Source organism: Lissotriton helveticus, chromosome 2_1 (genome assembly GCF_964261635.1).
Source record: "Lissotriton helveticus chromosome 2_1, aLisHel1.1, whole genome shotgun sequence".
In the NCBI taxonomy this organism is placed as follows: domain Eukaryota; kingdom Metazoa; phylum Chordata; class Amphibia; order Caudata; family Salamandridae; genus Lissotriton; species Lissotriton helveticus.
This window is the reverse complement of record NC_136059.1, coordinates 282,107,751-282,125,016: the sequence shown is the minus strand read 5'-3', so window position 1 is coordinate 282,125,016 and position 17,266 is coordinate 282,107,751.

Here is a 17,266-nt window from a genome sequence, read left to right as displayed (position 1 = left end):
TTCGTCGTCTGTGAGATAAATGTCATCCACATACGAACATGCATCTGGGTCGACTCTCTCTAAGAGAGAGACTATGCGGGCAGCAAATACATCAGGACTATTCTTATAGCCCATTGGTAAACGTTTGAACTGCTTTTGTTCGCTGCCGCATGTAAAACTGGTCCATTGGGAACATAGACCATCCAAATGAGGGGCATAAAAACCGTTGGAAATGTCAAGCGTGGTTTTAAACCGCTTACGCACAAGACTATCCACTAAGGTGAGGAAAATCAGAAAAATGGTCAGGCGATTTAGTCGATGTTTCTTAAGTAATTTTGCCCGGCGTTAAACGCCTCTAATACCATACAAAGTTTATCAAATAAAGAGGCAGGCGCTGGAGACAGGAAGACAGGAAACAAGTTTTATTCCGACGGAGCAGAACACATCAGATCAGACAACAAGGTATAGTCTCGAGGTGCTCTCTAACAGCCTCTCTGAGGCCTGGCCTTTTATACACTGGTTTACGACATGTGACCGCTCTTTATTACAATAAAGACATTGTGAAGTAAGGAAAAAGACATCCCCAGTACCCCCCCAGTTCCGGCTCATTCCAACACGTGGCTACAGTAGAGGTCCTCACCCCCCATACAATAGGAGGGGGCTATCACGCAGCTGAGTGTTCCGCCGATTCCTTTGGAATGTGTGCGCCTGATCGAATCTCAGGGGGTGGGGAGGTCATGATCAATAGTAGCTCCTTTGAAGAGGGGCGAGTGCATACAGTAGTGGGCAATAAACTGTATCCTCAGGCTAAGGGATGACCAGCGGTCCGTGCAGACAATCGGGCTCAGAGGAAGGGGTCATCAAAAGAGGGGTATTCATGGAAGGAAAGGAGGTGTTGGTCAGGCGCGGGGTGTGATTCCCAGAGACAGAGTCATGCGGAAGGGGAGGGTTCATGACTTGTGCATGTGAGAGCGGGGTAGCCAGGGTGCATGGGGGATGCTTGCAGGGTCAGGGAAGTGCGCTGACAAGCGATCGTGAACAGGGAGACCATGGTACCTAAAATGGCTGTCGTGTATGTACATACGTGAGTCTGAGGAATGGGCAAGATGGCGCAGATGATGTTCAGTTCACAAACTAAAATTCCACAGTCCTCCCTTTTAACATGTCTCGCCAGCTTGTCAATTCGGATCTATCCCCATAAGACCACGTATTTCTATCTCATAGAGGGGACTCATGTGCTCAGTTCTAAAGTCCAAAGTCTTAGGGCACATACAGTTGGAAATGAGTGAACACAAAGGTGGCAAACATTGAATACCTAAGCAACACCCACACAGTACCACGACTGGTATCAGTATAAATGTAAACAACCTCCATCCCCAGTCCCTCAAAGTGTCCCAAAACCAGCTTCCAAGCGACCATCCTTCTTGCTCCTGGTGAACCTCTGAGGATAGTCTGTGGAGGTGTTCGATTGCTTTGTAGACTGAAGGCGAGTTATCTGGCACGTAGGTGCAACAGCTGGAGCCGATGATGCGGCATGCTCCTCCACGGCCAGAACCACATCTAGAACAAGGCGGTTTTGAAGAGCCACCAGGCGGACTGCCTGAAGCTCAGCCGTGTTGTTAGCGAGGATGCCAGCCGTGATGTTAATGGTTGTTTCTACTGCCTGAGTCAGGTGTCGGATAGCACGGCTATTTGCCATTGGGCCCCACAGAGGAACAAGTCCCTTCACCGCATCCAGGAACTGTGCTCCGGTGGAGTCGGCTTGTCCAATGTCTCCGGCACGCTTTTGCCGGTGATGGTAGGCTGGGGCCACATACGTGGGGGGAAGAATGAAGGCGATGTAGCACGTACCCCTCCAACCTTTCGGAAGCCAAGTGTAAGCTTTGGTGCCACAAACAAAGTACATATTCGGAGAAGCAACAAAGGAGGGGGGATCAACTGAGACCAATGTTCTGGTGATGTGGCAGGAACTGTGACCCACCAGCTGTGTCCCCTGGCCTTCGAGGCACACGAGACCTGTGACATTGATGACAGACAGAGCCACAGTCAGAGTGGCAGCCGTTCGCTTCCGCAGGTAGGAGAAGGTGGGTCTAGCTGGATTGTGGAGCACTTGCATTTCAACTCGTTCTTTGGCAGGGATGTTCATATGGAAGGCAGAACCTGAGGTCACAGGACAAAAGGGGGCAGACGTCCTTCCTGTTTTGTTCAGCCAGAACCCATAGTAGAAGTGTGACACTGTTTGACCAGAAGCGGCGTTGTCCTTGTGGCTTTCCTGCAAGAGGATCAACCAGGCGAGGCAGGAGCCGTGAACTGAGAAAGGAGAAGGGATGAAGGGGATGGAGTGTCCAGTGGCATGCGGGAGCAACCCGCAGATCCAGCAGTTTGTGGCATTTGCAGCAAGGTTGTGCTGGTGCAATAGTTGCACGAAGGAATTGTTCCAGAACTCTTTACGCCTTTCTCGGAGCTGAGGCGAAAGGGAGATCAGGTGGTGCTCTTTCATGGTGGTTGGCTGTGCAGTGGTCGGCAATATCTGATGAGCGGGTGTGCTTTCCTCCAAGATCCAGAAGGAAGTCATGAGGAGGAGGCAAAGGAGGAAGACAATGAAGAAGGCGATTGTCTTTGATTTGTGCAAATTGTCAGCCTTTGGGTTCCTGTAGTGGGTATTTCCGGTTGCTTCCATCATCTTCTTATCTGGCGCTTCCATCATCTTCAAGGTGCTCGGTAGTGGGCAGAACCACAGACTTTGTTTAGCTTCTCTCCGGGTAACCCTTGGTTGTTTTAGGCCACCGTTCTGAGATTTTAACTTAGTCCGTGGTCTACTTAGCCGAAGCTCCCTCCTTTTTGACGCAGGAAATACCCTTCCCGGGATGGCACAGTGGGATCAGAGAATTTTGAAAGTTCAAGTGCCTCGGTATCAGGATAGCAGTTCAGTGATGGCCGGTTTTTGTTCAGGAGCTCTTCTTGGGTGTCGACGTTTTCTGTCGTGGCCAGGGTTGAGGAGACCTTCTTGCAGTGGTGTGCGTGCAGCCAGTGCCTTTTTCCCTCCACTCGAAGAGCCGTCCGAATGGTGATCAGTACTTGCCAGGGGCCCGTCCACTGGGGTTCCAGACTCTTTGCCCGTTGAAAATTCCGGACTAAAACATAGTCTCCCGGTTGGATATCGTGACCGGGACCCCTGGAAGCATCGGGGATGGCCTGCTGCACCTGTTGATGAATGACAGACAATGTTTTAGTTAATTTGTATAAATAATCTGACAGCAGGACGTCGGGGACGTCGTGAATGGAGGTCGGTTTGGGGGCAGTCCAGAGGTTCATTGGTCGCCCAAACACAACCTCGTAGGGGGTCAAGTGGTGCTTAGTGGGAGTGGAGCGCATCGATAGCAATGCCAGTGGGAGGGCATCTGGCCACTTAAGTCCTGTGGTGGCCACTATTTTTGACAGTTTCAGTTTCAGTGTAGCATTGTGTCGCTCAACTAGGCCAGCGGATTGGGGGTGGAAGACCGCATGAAACCTCTGCTTTACCCCCAGCCCCTTCAAAATTAGTTGGATAACTTCAACTATGAAGTGGGGGCCATTGTTGCTCCATAAAATTCGACAAAGGCCGTAGCGAGGGAAAAACTCTTTCAGTAGTACTTTGGCAGTAGTCATGGCAGTGTTATCACGGGTTGGATAGACTTCCACCCATTTGCTGAAGGCACATACAATGACTAATACGTACTTCAAGCCTTGGCATCTCTCCAGCTGGATGTAATCCATCTGGAGGACCTCAAAGGGGTGGTCGGGGATCCCAAACCCTCCCCGGGGTACCACAGTTCCTTTCCCGGGGTTGTGTTGTAGGCAGATAAGGCACTGCTGGACCAGGCGTTTGGCTGAGTCGGGGATTTTGTTGTTGTGCCAGACTTTGGAAATGAGTTCAATCATGGGGGCAGAACCTATGTGTGCAGGGGAGTGTGCCATAGTTAGTATGGGAATCAAGTATGAGTCAGGCAGCAACCATTTGTTTGTGTCTTTGGTCCGCCAGCAGCCTTCATCGTCCTTTAGACCCATCCGTGCCCACTCAGTCAGTTCGTGAGGTGTGCTGGCCGACTGGATGTCCCTAATCGTTTCCCTAGCGTCAGTCCATTTTTCTGCTTGTGACCTGGTCACATACATGCGTGTCGTCGTCCTATTCTCAGCTGTGGTTCGGGCAGTGATGTCGGCCAGTGCGTTTCCCTGTCCAACTAAGTCCGTCACCTTCTTGTGTGCCTGGCATTTGATCACTGCTAATCGTTTGGGGAGGAGAACTGCTTCAATCAGGGCGGAGACTAGATCTCCGTGAAGGATGGGCGTGCCGTGGGACGTCAGGAATCCCCTTTCCCTCCACAAGAGCCCAAAATGATGAACCACCCCGAAGGCATACTGGCTGTCCGTGTAAATGTTCGCCATGGTTCCTGCTGCTATGATACATGCTCGTGTGAGGGCAATTAGCTCTGCCGCCTGTGCAGATCGTTGCGTGATGCGGGCTGTTTCAACTACTGTTCGGGCTGTCGTCACCGCATAGGCAGCTGAAGTGGTGCCGTCTGGGAGTTTGATACAAGAGCCGTCTACCCATAGTTCTCCATCAGGGTCTGTAAAAGCAATGTCTAGGAGGTCAATTCTACTCCTGGTCTGTTCGTCCGTGAGGGTCACACAGTCGTGTATAGGGGGCACATCGGGGTCATTTTCAGGCAAGGGCAACAGTGTAGCAGGATTCAAAGTCGTGCATCTCTTCAGAGTGATGTGGGGTGCAAGTAGAGTCAATTCGTACCCCGTCAGTCGTGCACTAGTCAGGTGTTGAGTCTTGGTCTGGTTCAAAAGCGTGTCAACTGCGTGGGGTACTAACACCGTGAGAGAGTTCCAAAGTACAATTCCCTCACTCTGACGAATAGAGACAGCAGCGGCGGCTACTGCTCGAAGGCAGGCAGGTAAAGCTCTGGCGACTGGGTCAAGAGTGGCAGAGAAGTAGGCACAAGGGCGTTGTTTGGAGCCGATGGGCTGAGTTAGAACAGACAATGCGCATCCCTCCCTTTCGTGAGTGAAGAGGGAGAAGGGCTTGGAGTAATCTGGTGTTCCTAGGACGGGTGCCGAGCAAAGGGCATCCCGCAACTCCTTAAAGGACGCTTGGCATTCGAGGGTCCAAGGGAGTGGGAAGGGAACATCTTTGGCCAACAGGGAAAGTAGGGGTTTTATAATGAGACTGAAATTTGGTAACCATTGTCGGCAAAAAGAGGTAAGGCCCACCAATGAACGGACTTGCTTCTGTGTTTTTGGGATGGGGGTGTCTAGGATGGTTTGGATTCGGTCGGGCGTAAGTTTCCTCCCTTCTTTGGACAGGAGATGGCCTAGGTATGTCACTTGAGGCTGGCAGAACTGCAGTTTCTTTTTGGAGACTTTGTGGCCATTCTCCGCAAGAAAGTGCAAGAGTTGGATAGTGGCCGTGATTGCAAGTGGAGTGGTGTCGGCCGCCAAAAGGATATCATCGACATATTGGATCAACACCACTCCATCTGGTAGCTGGACGGCGTCCAGCTGTCTTTTGAGGGCCTGGCTGTAAATGCTGGGACTTTCAGTGTAGCCCTGGGGAGCTCTACAAAATCGGTACGAATGGTTTTTTAAGGTGAAGCCGAAGAGATAACGGCTGTCTGGATGGATGGGGATAGAGAAAAATGCATTCTTGAGATCAATAACGGTGAAGGTGGTGGCAGTGGACGGGATGAGGGTCAGAATGGTGGTGATGTCTGAGACTACGGGGTACTGTGGCACCACCACTTTGTTGACTTCTCGCAGGTCGATGATGAAGCGGTACGCTTTCTCATCTCCCTCACCTTGCTTCTTAACAATGGGTAGGATAGGGCTGTTGCAGACATTACTAACCACTTCCTCTACCACTCCTGCATCTACCAGGGACTGAATAATCGCTACCAATGCCTTCTCGCCTTCGGGCGATATCCGGTACTGTGGGAGTTTCGGGAGTATTGAGTCTGGTCGAATAGTTATGTGCACAGGGTCGATCATCATTCGTCCTACATCCGAGTCGTTTCTGGCCCATAGGTACAGGGGTAGGGTGTCGAGCAAGGATAGGTCAGCATCAGTTATAGAGTACATATGTCGTGCGGGGCGGGATCTGGACATGCTCGGGTTGTCGTACAGGATGACTCGGACTCCATCTGGGGAACACCTAATAGTAGCTCCTAAATGTTTTAGTAAATCAATACCCATAATGGCGTCAGGGGAGTTGGAGGAGAGCAGAAATGTTGTGTCAGTGGGGTTGTTTCCTAAGTCAAAGGAGATAGGTACAGACAGGGGATTAGTGGAGGGCGTTCCATCGAAACCTATCGATGTAATGTGTGAGCCGGACAAGGGTGCCCTTGGAATCAGTCGCTTTGATAAGACACTACATGTCGCTCCAGTGTCTACCAAGAATGGAGACTTTGTACCCAGGACCTTAGCGGTGACGTAAGGACCTTGCTGGTCAACACAGAGCTCGACTGGATCCCTCCCTTGTCCCTGGCAGTCCTATGCGAAGTCGGGAGTGTTCTCACTGTCAGATAGTTGGTACTGGTTCTGTCGGGGACGGTCAAATGTGTTCGATCTTCCTGGTCTGTCGCTGTTGGTGTCGTTTGTGTACCCCCGCCCCTGCCCTCTAGTCCTGGGGCCATTCGTCATGTCCCTCGTTTCTTTATTTTGAATTAGTTCCAGAAGAACTGGACATTGAGACTTCCAATGCCCAAATCTGTTGCAAAATGCACACTGATTATCTTCTATGTCCCTACGTCCAGAGTAGGGAGTGGGTGTGCGGTCCTTTGGGGGTGGATTTCTAGGGGTGATTGATTGGTAGCTCCCCCTGTGTAGTTCTTTCCCGACTGCCACCCCTTGTATCTGGGCTATCATCACCCTTTCTTTCAAATCTTTCTTCTTTCTCTCGGTTGCCCTATCATTCTCATTCTTTTGGTGTTCGTAGTACTGAGCCATTTGGAGGATCGCGGCGGGTTTGGAGGCCCCCCAACTACTCTCGCTCGTTTGTAACTTTTGGGAAACCTCTTGTGACAGACCCTTTACGTAGTTTTGCACAAATAGGTGTTGTCCGGTTGCGGTGGTCATGTCTTGGCCACTGTAGTCGGAGAACACGGTTTCAAATCGGGAGAAGTATTCTGATACGTCTTCCTGGGGTTTCTGACGGCAAGCTGTGACCATTGACCAATCTACCTTTTTCTCTGGGATCAAGGTTTTTAGCTTCTGGACTATTTTGTCCGGAAGTTCCAGTATGTCTTTTATCGGTTTCCTTCCGGGCTCTCGTCGTCTATCTAGCTCACTGAGTTGAGTCCAGGTATGTCCGAACAGATCTGTGTGATCGGCTTTCCGGATTTGCTTCCACACGTCAGCCGGCAGACATAACCCGAAAAACAAATCAATGTCTGCTAGAGTCATTATCGTTGAGCCCAAGGCTGTGCCTAATTCGGTATAAAATGCTGTCGGGTTCTTCCTTAAATCAGGCAGGGTTTGCCTAAAGGTTAAAATATCTTGTCGATCCCATGGTTGGTAAACCCAATTGTACACAACCCTCCCTTTTGCATCTGCGTGGTTGATATCGTCGTTTGTTCCCTGACCTCTTGGGGGAACCCAGTAGGGGGCAGCTTCTCTGATAGGCATCATAGTGTTGGCTACTTCTAATGGGGACTCAGCTGTTTCAGGGACTGTGATCTTAACCTCCGGTTTCTGTTCCGTGAGGTGGCGGAAGACTTCAAGCGTTTGCATGAAGAGGTCCGTCACATCGCGCTCAGTCCCATCTCCAACATCGACCTTTCTATATAGAGCCGTCAGCTTAGCAGGACCCTTATTTTGATACCTATCCTCATATGCGTTCAGGGTGTGGTAGCTGAACCGTAAAATGAAATGCCGTCTGTGGCTACCGGCATGTGAATTGTGCATATCCATCGTATATTCTTCGCTCTCCTTCCGTTCTACCAGTGTCTTTGCTATCTTGTCAATCCCATCCCGCTCGTCTTTGCTCAACCTATTTGGTCTGGCTGTTGGCTGCTTGCTAGTCTCGAGTTCATCTGATGTTGTTACCAATGTGGCCGGTGCGAAGGCTGTAAGAGCCGGGGCACTAGCGCTAGGGTCACCCTCGCCCGCACTCAGAACTGGTAGGTGCTGTGCTAGAGGCTGGCAGGGGGCATAAGGAGGGGGCATGTAGATAATCGGAAGACCTAGCAGTAACTCGTCGTTCGCCCGTTGTTTGGAGGGCATCTCTGGGTAGAGCGTAGAGGGGGTCCTAACAGGGCATTGGCCTGCCGACCCTGATTCTTGCGTTTGTCTAACTTCCTCTCTCCTTCTTATTTCTTCATCTAGTTCCTTAGCGGCCAGGTGGGCTGCCTTTCATAACTCTTTCCCTATTTTTGCTTCTTCTCTTTTCCTTCGTTGCTCTGCTTCTTTGCGCCACATGCCGATACTATCGAGCATGGTGGGCGTTGCCTTATTTGTTCTAACAGCTGCTTCTAACGTTTTTATTTTATGATCATCAAAGGAACCTATCAGTGGCCACTGACTTTCGGGGTCCTTTTTTGTATATTTATGCCATAACTTACTATAAGCTATAGCAACTAGTCCTTGCTTAGTGAACATGTCCTTATTAGGGGTGCCTTCCAATGGAGCTGGATGGTTCATCTCTAATAAGCGGTCCGGGTTGTACCAACTACCAATCAGTGGGGAGAAGACAGGCATGACAGATTACAACGGGGACAAAGGTCCGCACTACCTATCTTTCACTATTTGCAAAGACTAGACAGAATATTGCTATTCTACGTTATTTGCAAGCAGAGAACCTCAAAAGAACTATACTCCAAACAATCTATGTTCGGACAATCAATCAGTGGGGAGAAAAATAGGTACGGCAGATTACAATGGGGGACAAAAGTCCGTGTTACCTACCCTTCACTATCCGCAAAGGGAGATAGAATATTCCTATTCCTCCCCGTTTGCAGGCAGCGAATATCTCAAAGAGCGACAAAGCAAATACTAGTATTTCAATCAATCAAACAATTAATCAATTCGCAATTCGTCGTGTGTCACGACCTTACCCGGACCGCATGGACAGTTTCTCGTCTTCCGCTTCCAGCACCCGATCGTCCTCTACTCTCTGTTGCTACCGCGGCACTCCTGATCGTTCCCAGTCAGGACCGTAGATCACTCGGGAGAGGTCTGCTCGGAATCAGTGAAGTTCAGATGATCGGCTGTCAGACGAGGGTCTATCGGACAGGAGCTCTCCCGATCGTTGCAGTCGTTCACTCTGTCGTCGCGACCTCTCCCACTGGATCCACGTGTCGCTGATGGGCCCCACGCTTGGGACGCCAATTGAGGAAAATCAGAAAAATGGTCAGGCGATTTAGTCGATGTTTCTTAAGTAATTTTGCCCGGCGTTAAACGCCTCTAATACCATACGAAGTTTATCAAATAAAGAGGCAGGCGCTGGAGACAGGAAGACAGGAAACAAGTTTTATTCCGACGGAGCAGAACACATCAGATCAGACAACAAGGTATCGTCTCGAGGTGCTCTCTAACAGCCTCTCTGAGGCCTGGCCTTTTATACACTGGTTTACGACATGTGACCGCTCTTTATTACAATAAAGACATTGTGAAGTAAGGAAAAAGACATCCCCAGTACCCCCCCAGTTCCGGCTCATTCCAACACGTGGCTACAGTAGAGGTCCTCACCCCCCATACAATAGGAGGCGGCTATCACGCAGCTGAGTGTTCCGCCGATTCCTTTGGAATGTGTGCGCCTGATCGAATCTCAGGGGGTGGGGAGGTCATGATCAATAGTAGCTCCTTTGAAGAGGGGCGAGTGCATACAGTAGTGGGCAATAAACTGTATCCTCAGGCTAAGGGATGACCAGCGGTCCGTGCAGACAATCGGGCTCAGAGGAAGGGGTCATCAAAAGAGGGGTATTCATGGAAGGAAAGGAGGTGTTGGTCAGGCGCGGGGTGTGATTCCCAGAGACAGAGTCATGCGGAAGGGGAGGGTTCATGACTTGTGCATGTGAGAGCGGGGGCAGCCAGGGTGCATGGGGGATGCTTGCAGGGTCAGGGAAGTGCGCTGACGAGCGATCGTGAACAGGGAGACCATGGTACCTAAAATGGCTGTCGTGTATGTTCATACGTGAGTCTGAGGAATGGGCAAGATGGCGCAGATGATGTTCAGTTCACAAACTAAAATTCCACAAAGGCAGAGCCGTGAGTATTCTGTACTGCACAGGTACGGCAATGCGAGTTTAAATGCCGGTAATCCAATACCAAACGATATGATCCGTCAGGCTTGGTCACAGTAAAAAGAGGGTTATTCATTGGTGACACACAGGTTTCAATCACTCCTTGATATTCCAGTTGTTGAAGGATTTCCGCAACGGAGGCCTTAGCTTCGCGTCTAATGGGATATTGAGGTTGAGGCTGTGGCACAGACCGTAAAGGAATCTCGTGGTGTGGGGAAAATTTGTCCCAACCACAGTGCGTACGGTACAAAGCCGGCGCAAGGGCTTTAACCCACTCTTCTGCAAAATTCAGCGCATGCTCCTTTGATACAGTGTGCGCGAAACTAGGGAGGATCACCTCCTCCCCTCTTGGAGCCGCGAGCACAAAAGGTGGGGGCCAGTCAGCCTCCGCAAACAAAATGTAATAGGTAGTCGTAAGATTTTCCCAAAATACCCCTTTTGTGGTACGTTGTATGTCACCTTCAATAAACAGGACTATTTCATAAAGTCTATCAGGGGGAGCTACTCTAGTGTCAGCTGTCTCCACAACAACATAACGGTCAGTCGCTGTCACCTTCAGTAGCGGACGCAGGGCCTCTCGCACTATGGTAATCTCCGCCGCGCTGTCCAGCAAGGTCAGAGCCCATGTCTGATTCCGAAGCTGCATTCTTACTATCTGTGGAATATCTCGCTGTTAAAGCGGCGACTTTCTTCTTCTGAAACTGGGGCCTTTTCGGTGTAGAATAGTCCTGCTTTCCTTTACCGTCTTTTGGGCGGGGCTGGTCGCGTCCTTGCTGGCCACCCCAACCCCTGCCGCCCCCTCCACCACCGGTCGATGAGGCCGATGAGTCCTGAAAAGAACGAGGAGAGCGTTGATCATAAACCTGAAAACGATCAGGTGATTTTATCGCCGCGTGATCGCGCAAGTCATAAATACGTTCTGGGGGCGCAGGCAATGGAGACGCAGGACGAGACTCCTGTCTCTGTTGTTGTTGTTTACCCTGTTTTTGTTTTTTCGGCCAATTTTGTTTTTTGGTCTTGGGCTGTTCGTCAGCTTCTGACTTCTGCCCTTGTGGTTGTTTTTTCTCTTTAGTAGAAAATGGTTAAATGGTTTGAGACCCACACTATTGCGGCCCACTGTTTTATAATCCGCCACAATAGTCCTTGCTAACTGTCGGGGTTTGTCGATATCGGGAATCACCTGCAAAGCATTAAACAGCTGAAAGTTAATCGCATCACCCTTGACATTCTCAAGTATGAGATCGGAAACTACATCAAAGGAGCCACAGAGGCGCATACCCAATTCAACAGCCGCCTCAGGTCCATGCTCATCTTGAACACGTTTAAGGACCGTTGGAAGGACAGTCATAGACGGAGTGCCGTAACACCTTGCATAGACTGCCGCAAACGTTTTTCCCCATGTCTCACAGTCACCAATTTCTGGGGTCAAGTCTTTTGGCATGCTAATTGTCAGAATCCTGTGTTTTTCACCAGGAGTCGTGTTAGGAAAAACCGCTTCCAGCTGGTCAAACTTTTCGGCAAGCCAGAAAGGAAAATCATCCTTATCCTGGGGGGGCTTGCCCATCACAGCGTTGACCATTACAGGACTAAGCTTCATTCCGGCAGGAAGCGCCGCACCACCTGGGACCCCGCCCGGGAGATTACGGGTTATGTATTGCACTAACGACCTAATCACGCTGATTGCGACTACATGTAGTCATCTTAACTCAACAATGGAACACGCCCCGTGTAGAGGATGAGGTGTAAATCCAGCAAAAACAGGCCATGTCGCGCCCGGAATGGACAAAGGACCTAACCTTGGAGCTGTCAAAGAGTGGGGTAGGGCGCCATCAAACCAAACGCGGTGCTGCCAAGCATCAATAGGAACTTCCTGCACCCTATACGGAGCATATTCCTGTGGCACAGCAGTGGGAGTGTACGTGTCGAACACAGTAGTATTTGCGTTAACAGCTGGGAAGGTCACCCACGAGTAAAACATTTCGTATGGGTAAGCCACCTCTGCACTCACCACCATTATTACGACCATGCCATCCACGGGGACATTATAAGTCTGCAAATGATTGCGCACCGCAATGCGACTATGTTGCGGAATGTCCACTGCGGCCATAGTGACACAGAAAGAATGAGGTACAAAGAAAACTTTTAGCACAACTGGGTAGTAACTCAAGGAAACCGTTTTGAAAGAATCAAGCTTGAAAAGACCTATGTAAATATAGGTAGGTTTGTCCGACACCACCGTTAACCGGAAACAATAGTGAAGGGGTTAAGGACTGAATGTTGCACTACTCAAGTGACATGTAATAAGACCACCAACGGTTGGGCGCCATGTCGCAGGGATTCCGTTCTCATACAGAACTGTGCATAGAGACTTGGAACCTCAGTGAATTAGGTTGTGCCAAAACTCACCTTAGTACCCAAAATCCCCTACCAGACTAGCAACAGTGTCTCATTGGTTCTTACACACTCCCAATAATTAGACAAACCAGAACATGGACTTAGAACACCTCAGGTAACGTGGAACACTGTTTTATAATCCGCCACAATAGTCCTTGCTAACTGTCGGGGTTTGTCGATATCGGGAATCACCTGCAAAGCATTAAACAGCTGAAAGTTAATCGCATCACCCTTGACATTCTCAAGTATGAGATCGGAAACTACATCAAAGGAGCCACAGAGGCGCATACCCAATTCAACAGCCGCCTCAGGTCCATGCTCATCTTGAACACGTTTAAGGACCGTTGGAAGGACAGTCATAGACGGAGTGCCGTAACACCTTGCATAGACTGCCGCAAACGTTTTTCCCCATGTCTCACAGTCACCAATTTCTGGGGTCAAGTCTTTTGGCATGCTAATTGTCAGAATCCTGTGTTTTTCACCAGGAGTCGTGTTAGGAAAACCCGCTTCCAGCTGGTCAAACTTTTCGGCAAGCCAGAAAGGAAAATCATCCTTATCCTGGGGGCGCTTGCCCATCACAGCGTTGACCATTACAGGACTAAGCTTCATTCCGGCAGGAAGCGCCGCACCACCTGGGACCCCGCCCGGGAGATTACGGGTTATGTATTGCACTAACGACCTAATCACGCTGATTGCGACTACATGTAGTCATCTTAACTCAACAATGGAACACGCCCCGTGTAGAGGATGAGGTGTAAATCCAGCAAAAACAGGCCATGTCGCGCCCGGAATGGACAAAGGACCTAACCTTGGAGCTGTCAAAGAGTGGGGTAGGGCGCCATCAAACCAAACGCGGTGCTGCCAAGCATCAATAGGAACTTCCTGCGCCCTATACGGAGCATATTCCTGTGGCACAGCAGTGGGAGTGTACGTGTCGAACACAGTAGTATTTGCGTTAACAGCTGGGAAGGTCACCCACGAGTAAAACATTTCGTATGGGTAAGCCACCTCTGCACTCACCACCATTATTACGACCATGCCATCCACGGGGACATTATAAGTCTGCAAATGATTGCGCACCGCAATGCGACTATGTTGCGGAATGTCCACTGCGGCCATAGTGACACAGAAAGAATGAGGTACAAAGAAAACTTTTAGCACAACTGGGTAGTAACTCAAGGAAACCGTTTTGAAAGAATCAAGCTTGAAAAGACCTATGTAAATATAGGTAGGTTTGTCCGACACCACCGTTAACCGGAAACAATAGTGAAGGGGTTAAGGACTGAATGTTGCACTACTCAAGTGACATGTAATAAGACCACCAACGGTTGGGCGCCATGTCGCAGGGATTCCGTTCTCATACAGAACTGTGCATAGAGACTTGGAACCTCAGTGAATTAGGGTGTGCCAAAACTCACCTTAGTACCCAAAATCCCCTACCAGACTAGCAACAGTGTCTCATTGGTTCTTACACACTCCCAATAATTAGACAAACCAGAACATGGACTTAGAACACCTCAGGTAACGTGGAACACATGAACACTCTTTTGTTATACAATCATTTCAATCCAGAAGAAGGAGTAAATGAGGACGCGTGCACATTTGTAATGTTTATTTTCTAATGCGTTCTCAAGCGCAGTATCTTAGCTAATACAAGCAAACATATTATAAGAAAGAAAGTAATCAGCATAGTTACTAGTCCATAGAATACAAAGGGTGAAAGCATGTTAAAATGCTAGAGGGAAGAAGGCTAAAAGACACCTAATTCTCACCCTCCCTTGCTAGTATATTATATTATATCTAAGAAGGTCTCTTTGGGTTTTAGCAGGGCGGCCCCATACCTCAGATCCTAGTGGTAAGGGATCACATCATCTTCCACCAGCTCTCGGCATGCGAAGCACCATCAAGTGTGTATATTCTCTGTGCATTGCAATATTAAACGCGCCTAAAGCCAGCATTTGACCGCAGCTGCATGTATGGTATGTCTAGAACGTGCGAAGATCAGACCTCACAACAACCACTGCGTTGAGATATCCTTGAAGGCCTCGGCACTCACTGTACAGACACAGCTCACCAAGCAAAGCTGATATCAGAGCAACAATATATTATTCTCGTTGGAAGCAAAACATTCTACTAGGCTCAAAGCTAAAGTAACAATTATGTGTCGTGTGCAGAAGCAGTAGAAAGGTAAAATGGCGTTTAAACTCCTAATAAGCTCATGCTAACTTAACACAGTGTGGAGGCAAAGCATATCTATATGACACTATGTGGATCAGAGCGCCGGAGCGTATTGGTTGTCCACGGGTGAGAGATGATGATATAGGAATATCGGTATGTGCTAGTGCCGTTAGACAAAACGTGGACGCATTTAAATGTGATATCTCTATTTTACGCAGCGTGTCACATGCGGTAAGTTACAAAAGTGAGAGGATAAGCCGAAATGAAAGACAGGCCGAAAAAGATACTTTAGAAGTGTGTGCCAGATTAATCACTGAGGTGGGGCGCTTCTGCCGGCAAAGAACATTAAGGACCATAAGGACCAAGTTGTTCGCTCATTACTGGAAACACCTCCGAATCAGAGCATTCAAACAATGTGGAACCTCCCAGAAGTACTTGGACACTACAGGTGCACTAAGTGTAAGGAATGTTCAATGTGCATTGAAACCAAGACTTTTGAATATAACAACCAGACCATTGTCCTGCATGCACAAACAAACTGCAACTCTGCTAACGTGATTTACGCCATTCAATGCCCGTGCAATAAACTATATGATGGCCAAACGCGACAGAATGTCAAGACAAGAATCCTACAACACTGCAGTAGGATCCGATGCAAGACAACAGGAGCCCCACTGGTGGAACACTTTAATACTGCCCAACACACCCCTGAATCAATCAAATGGATAGTATTAGAGAAGGTATCACTTGGCCGACGTGGAGGAGACTTATGCCAAATCCTGAACACTAGAGAATGTAAATGGATGAACAAATTCAACACTGTGGTAAATGGCCTGAATGAACAAGATTCCACATATGCACAAATGGCTGGCAGAGTAGAGTAGTTTTTCCACACACCATAATATACACAGGAGGTTCATAATGAATATGACCTATGTGACCGTCCTCTGACACTTTATAACTGTATATATCTGTGATCCAATGTGCATCTTTTGAATACATACATGGACCCATTTAGAAAATGTGTATCTTGATATGATCCATGTATTATCAAAGGAACAACATTATATATGTTCCATTCGGTGAAAATATGAATAGATGCACTGTTAATGCTGAAGAACATGCATGACCATGTATTTTACATGTGATATACCATGAAACGCATTTATGTGACCTTCCTCTGACGTCTTATGACTGTATATATATATATATATATTCACTGAAAAAACCATAGGTTATAGACCATATATAGTTAGGAATTAGCATTTAAAAAACCTTATTTTACTCACACAAAACCATTGAAATTCCATATATAGTTAGTTGCACTAACTATATATCGCGCACCCGCAATCCACTGCTGATGATGTCATATAATACATCATTCATGACATGGTCAGTGACATCACTGATGACATCACTGATGACAACATCCAGTGATTATGTGTTCCTGTAAAGTTTAAATATGTTTTACATATTGAAGAATGAGTGGATGTATAAGTGTCTGAATGGAGGTTTTAGTAGGTGCGTGATTGACTGTATGAGTGAGTGATTAAATGCGTCTTACTGAATGCACGGGTTAGTGACTAAACTGTCTGAAAGTATGCATCAGTATGTCTGTTGTTGTGCAAGCTGCTGCATGTGTTGATCAGTAGCTATATAAGTAGCTATATGGGTTATTGATTGGTTGCACAAGTATTTGTATGGGAGACTGAGTGTGTGTATGGCTGGCTGGGAGGTGTGTGACTCTGTGCAGATCAATGTGTACTTGTATCAGTGATTCTATAAGAGAGTAAGTATGTGTTAGTATATGTTTCAAAAATGTAAGGTGTTCTGTGTTTAACTGTATAGATGAGAAAATGGAAGTGTGATTGATTCTTTTCAGGACTGACTAGGTGTGTGAGTAATTCCATGGATGAGTGGCAGAGTGTGAGTGTCTGTATAGGTGTATGAGTGCATATGATAGTGTTGTAAAGATGAGTGATTGTATGTATGAATGATTGTATGAGTGAATGTGTGTGTAGACATAGGAATCAGTGAGTGCGTATGTAGTAACTAGTATTGGTGTGTCAATGGTTTCAAAAATTATACTCTCTATTTAACACTGGGTGTAACGGAGGTTATATTAGAGTGTGAGGAGATGCAATGTATTATCACATGAATGATATCATCAGTGATGTGATCATTGATGTCAAGTGAGATGTCATCAGTGATGTCATTTGAGATGTCATCAGTGATGTCATCAGTGATGTCACTGACCATGTCATGAATGATGTAATATGTGACATCATCAGCAGTGGATTGCGGGTGCGCGATATATAGTTAGTGCAACTAACTATATATGGAATTTCAATGGTTTTGTGTGAGTAAAATAAGGTTTTTTAAATGCTAATTCCTAACTATATATGGTCTATAACCTATGGTTTTTTCAGTGA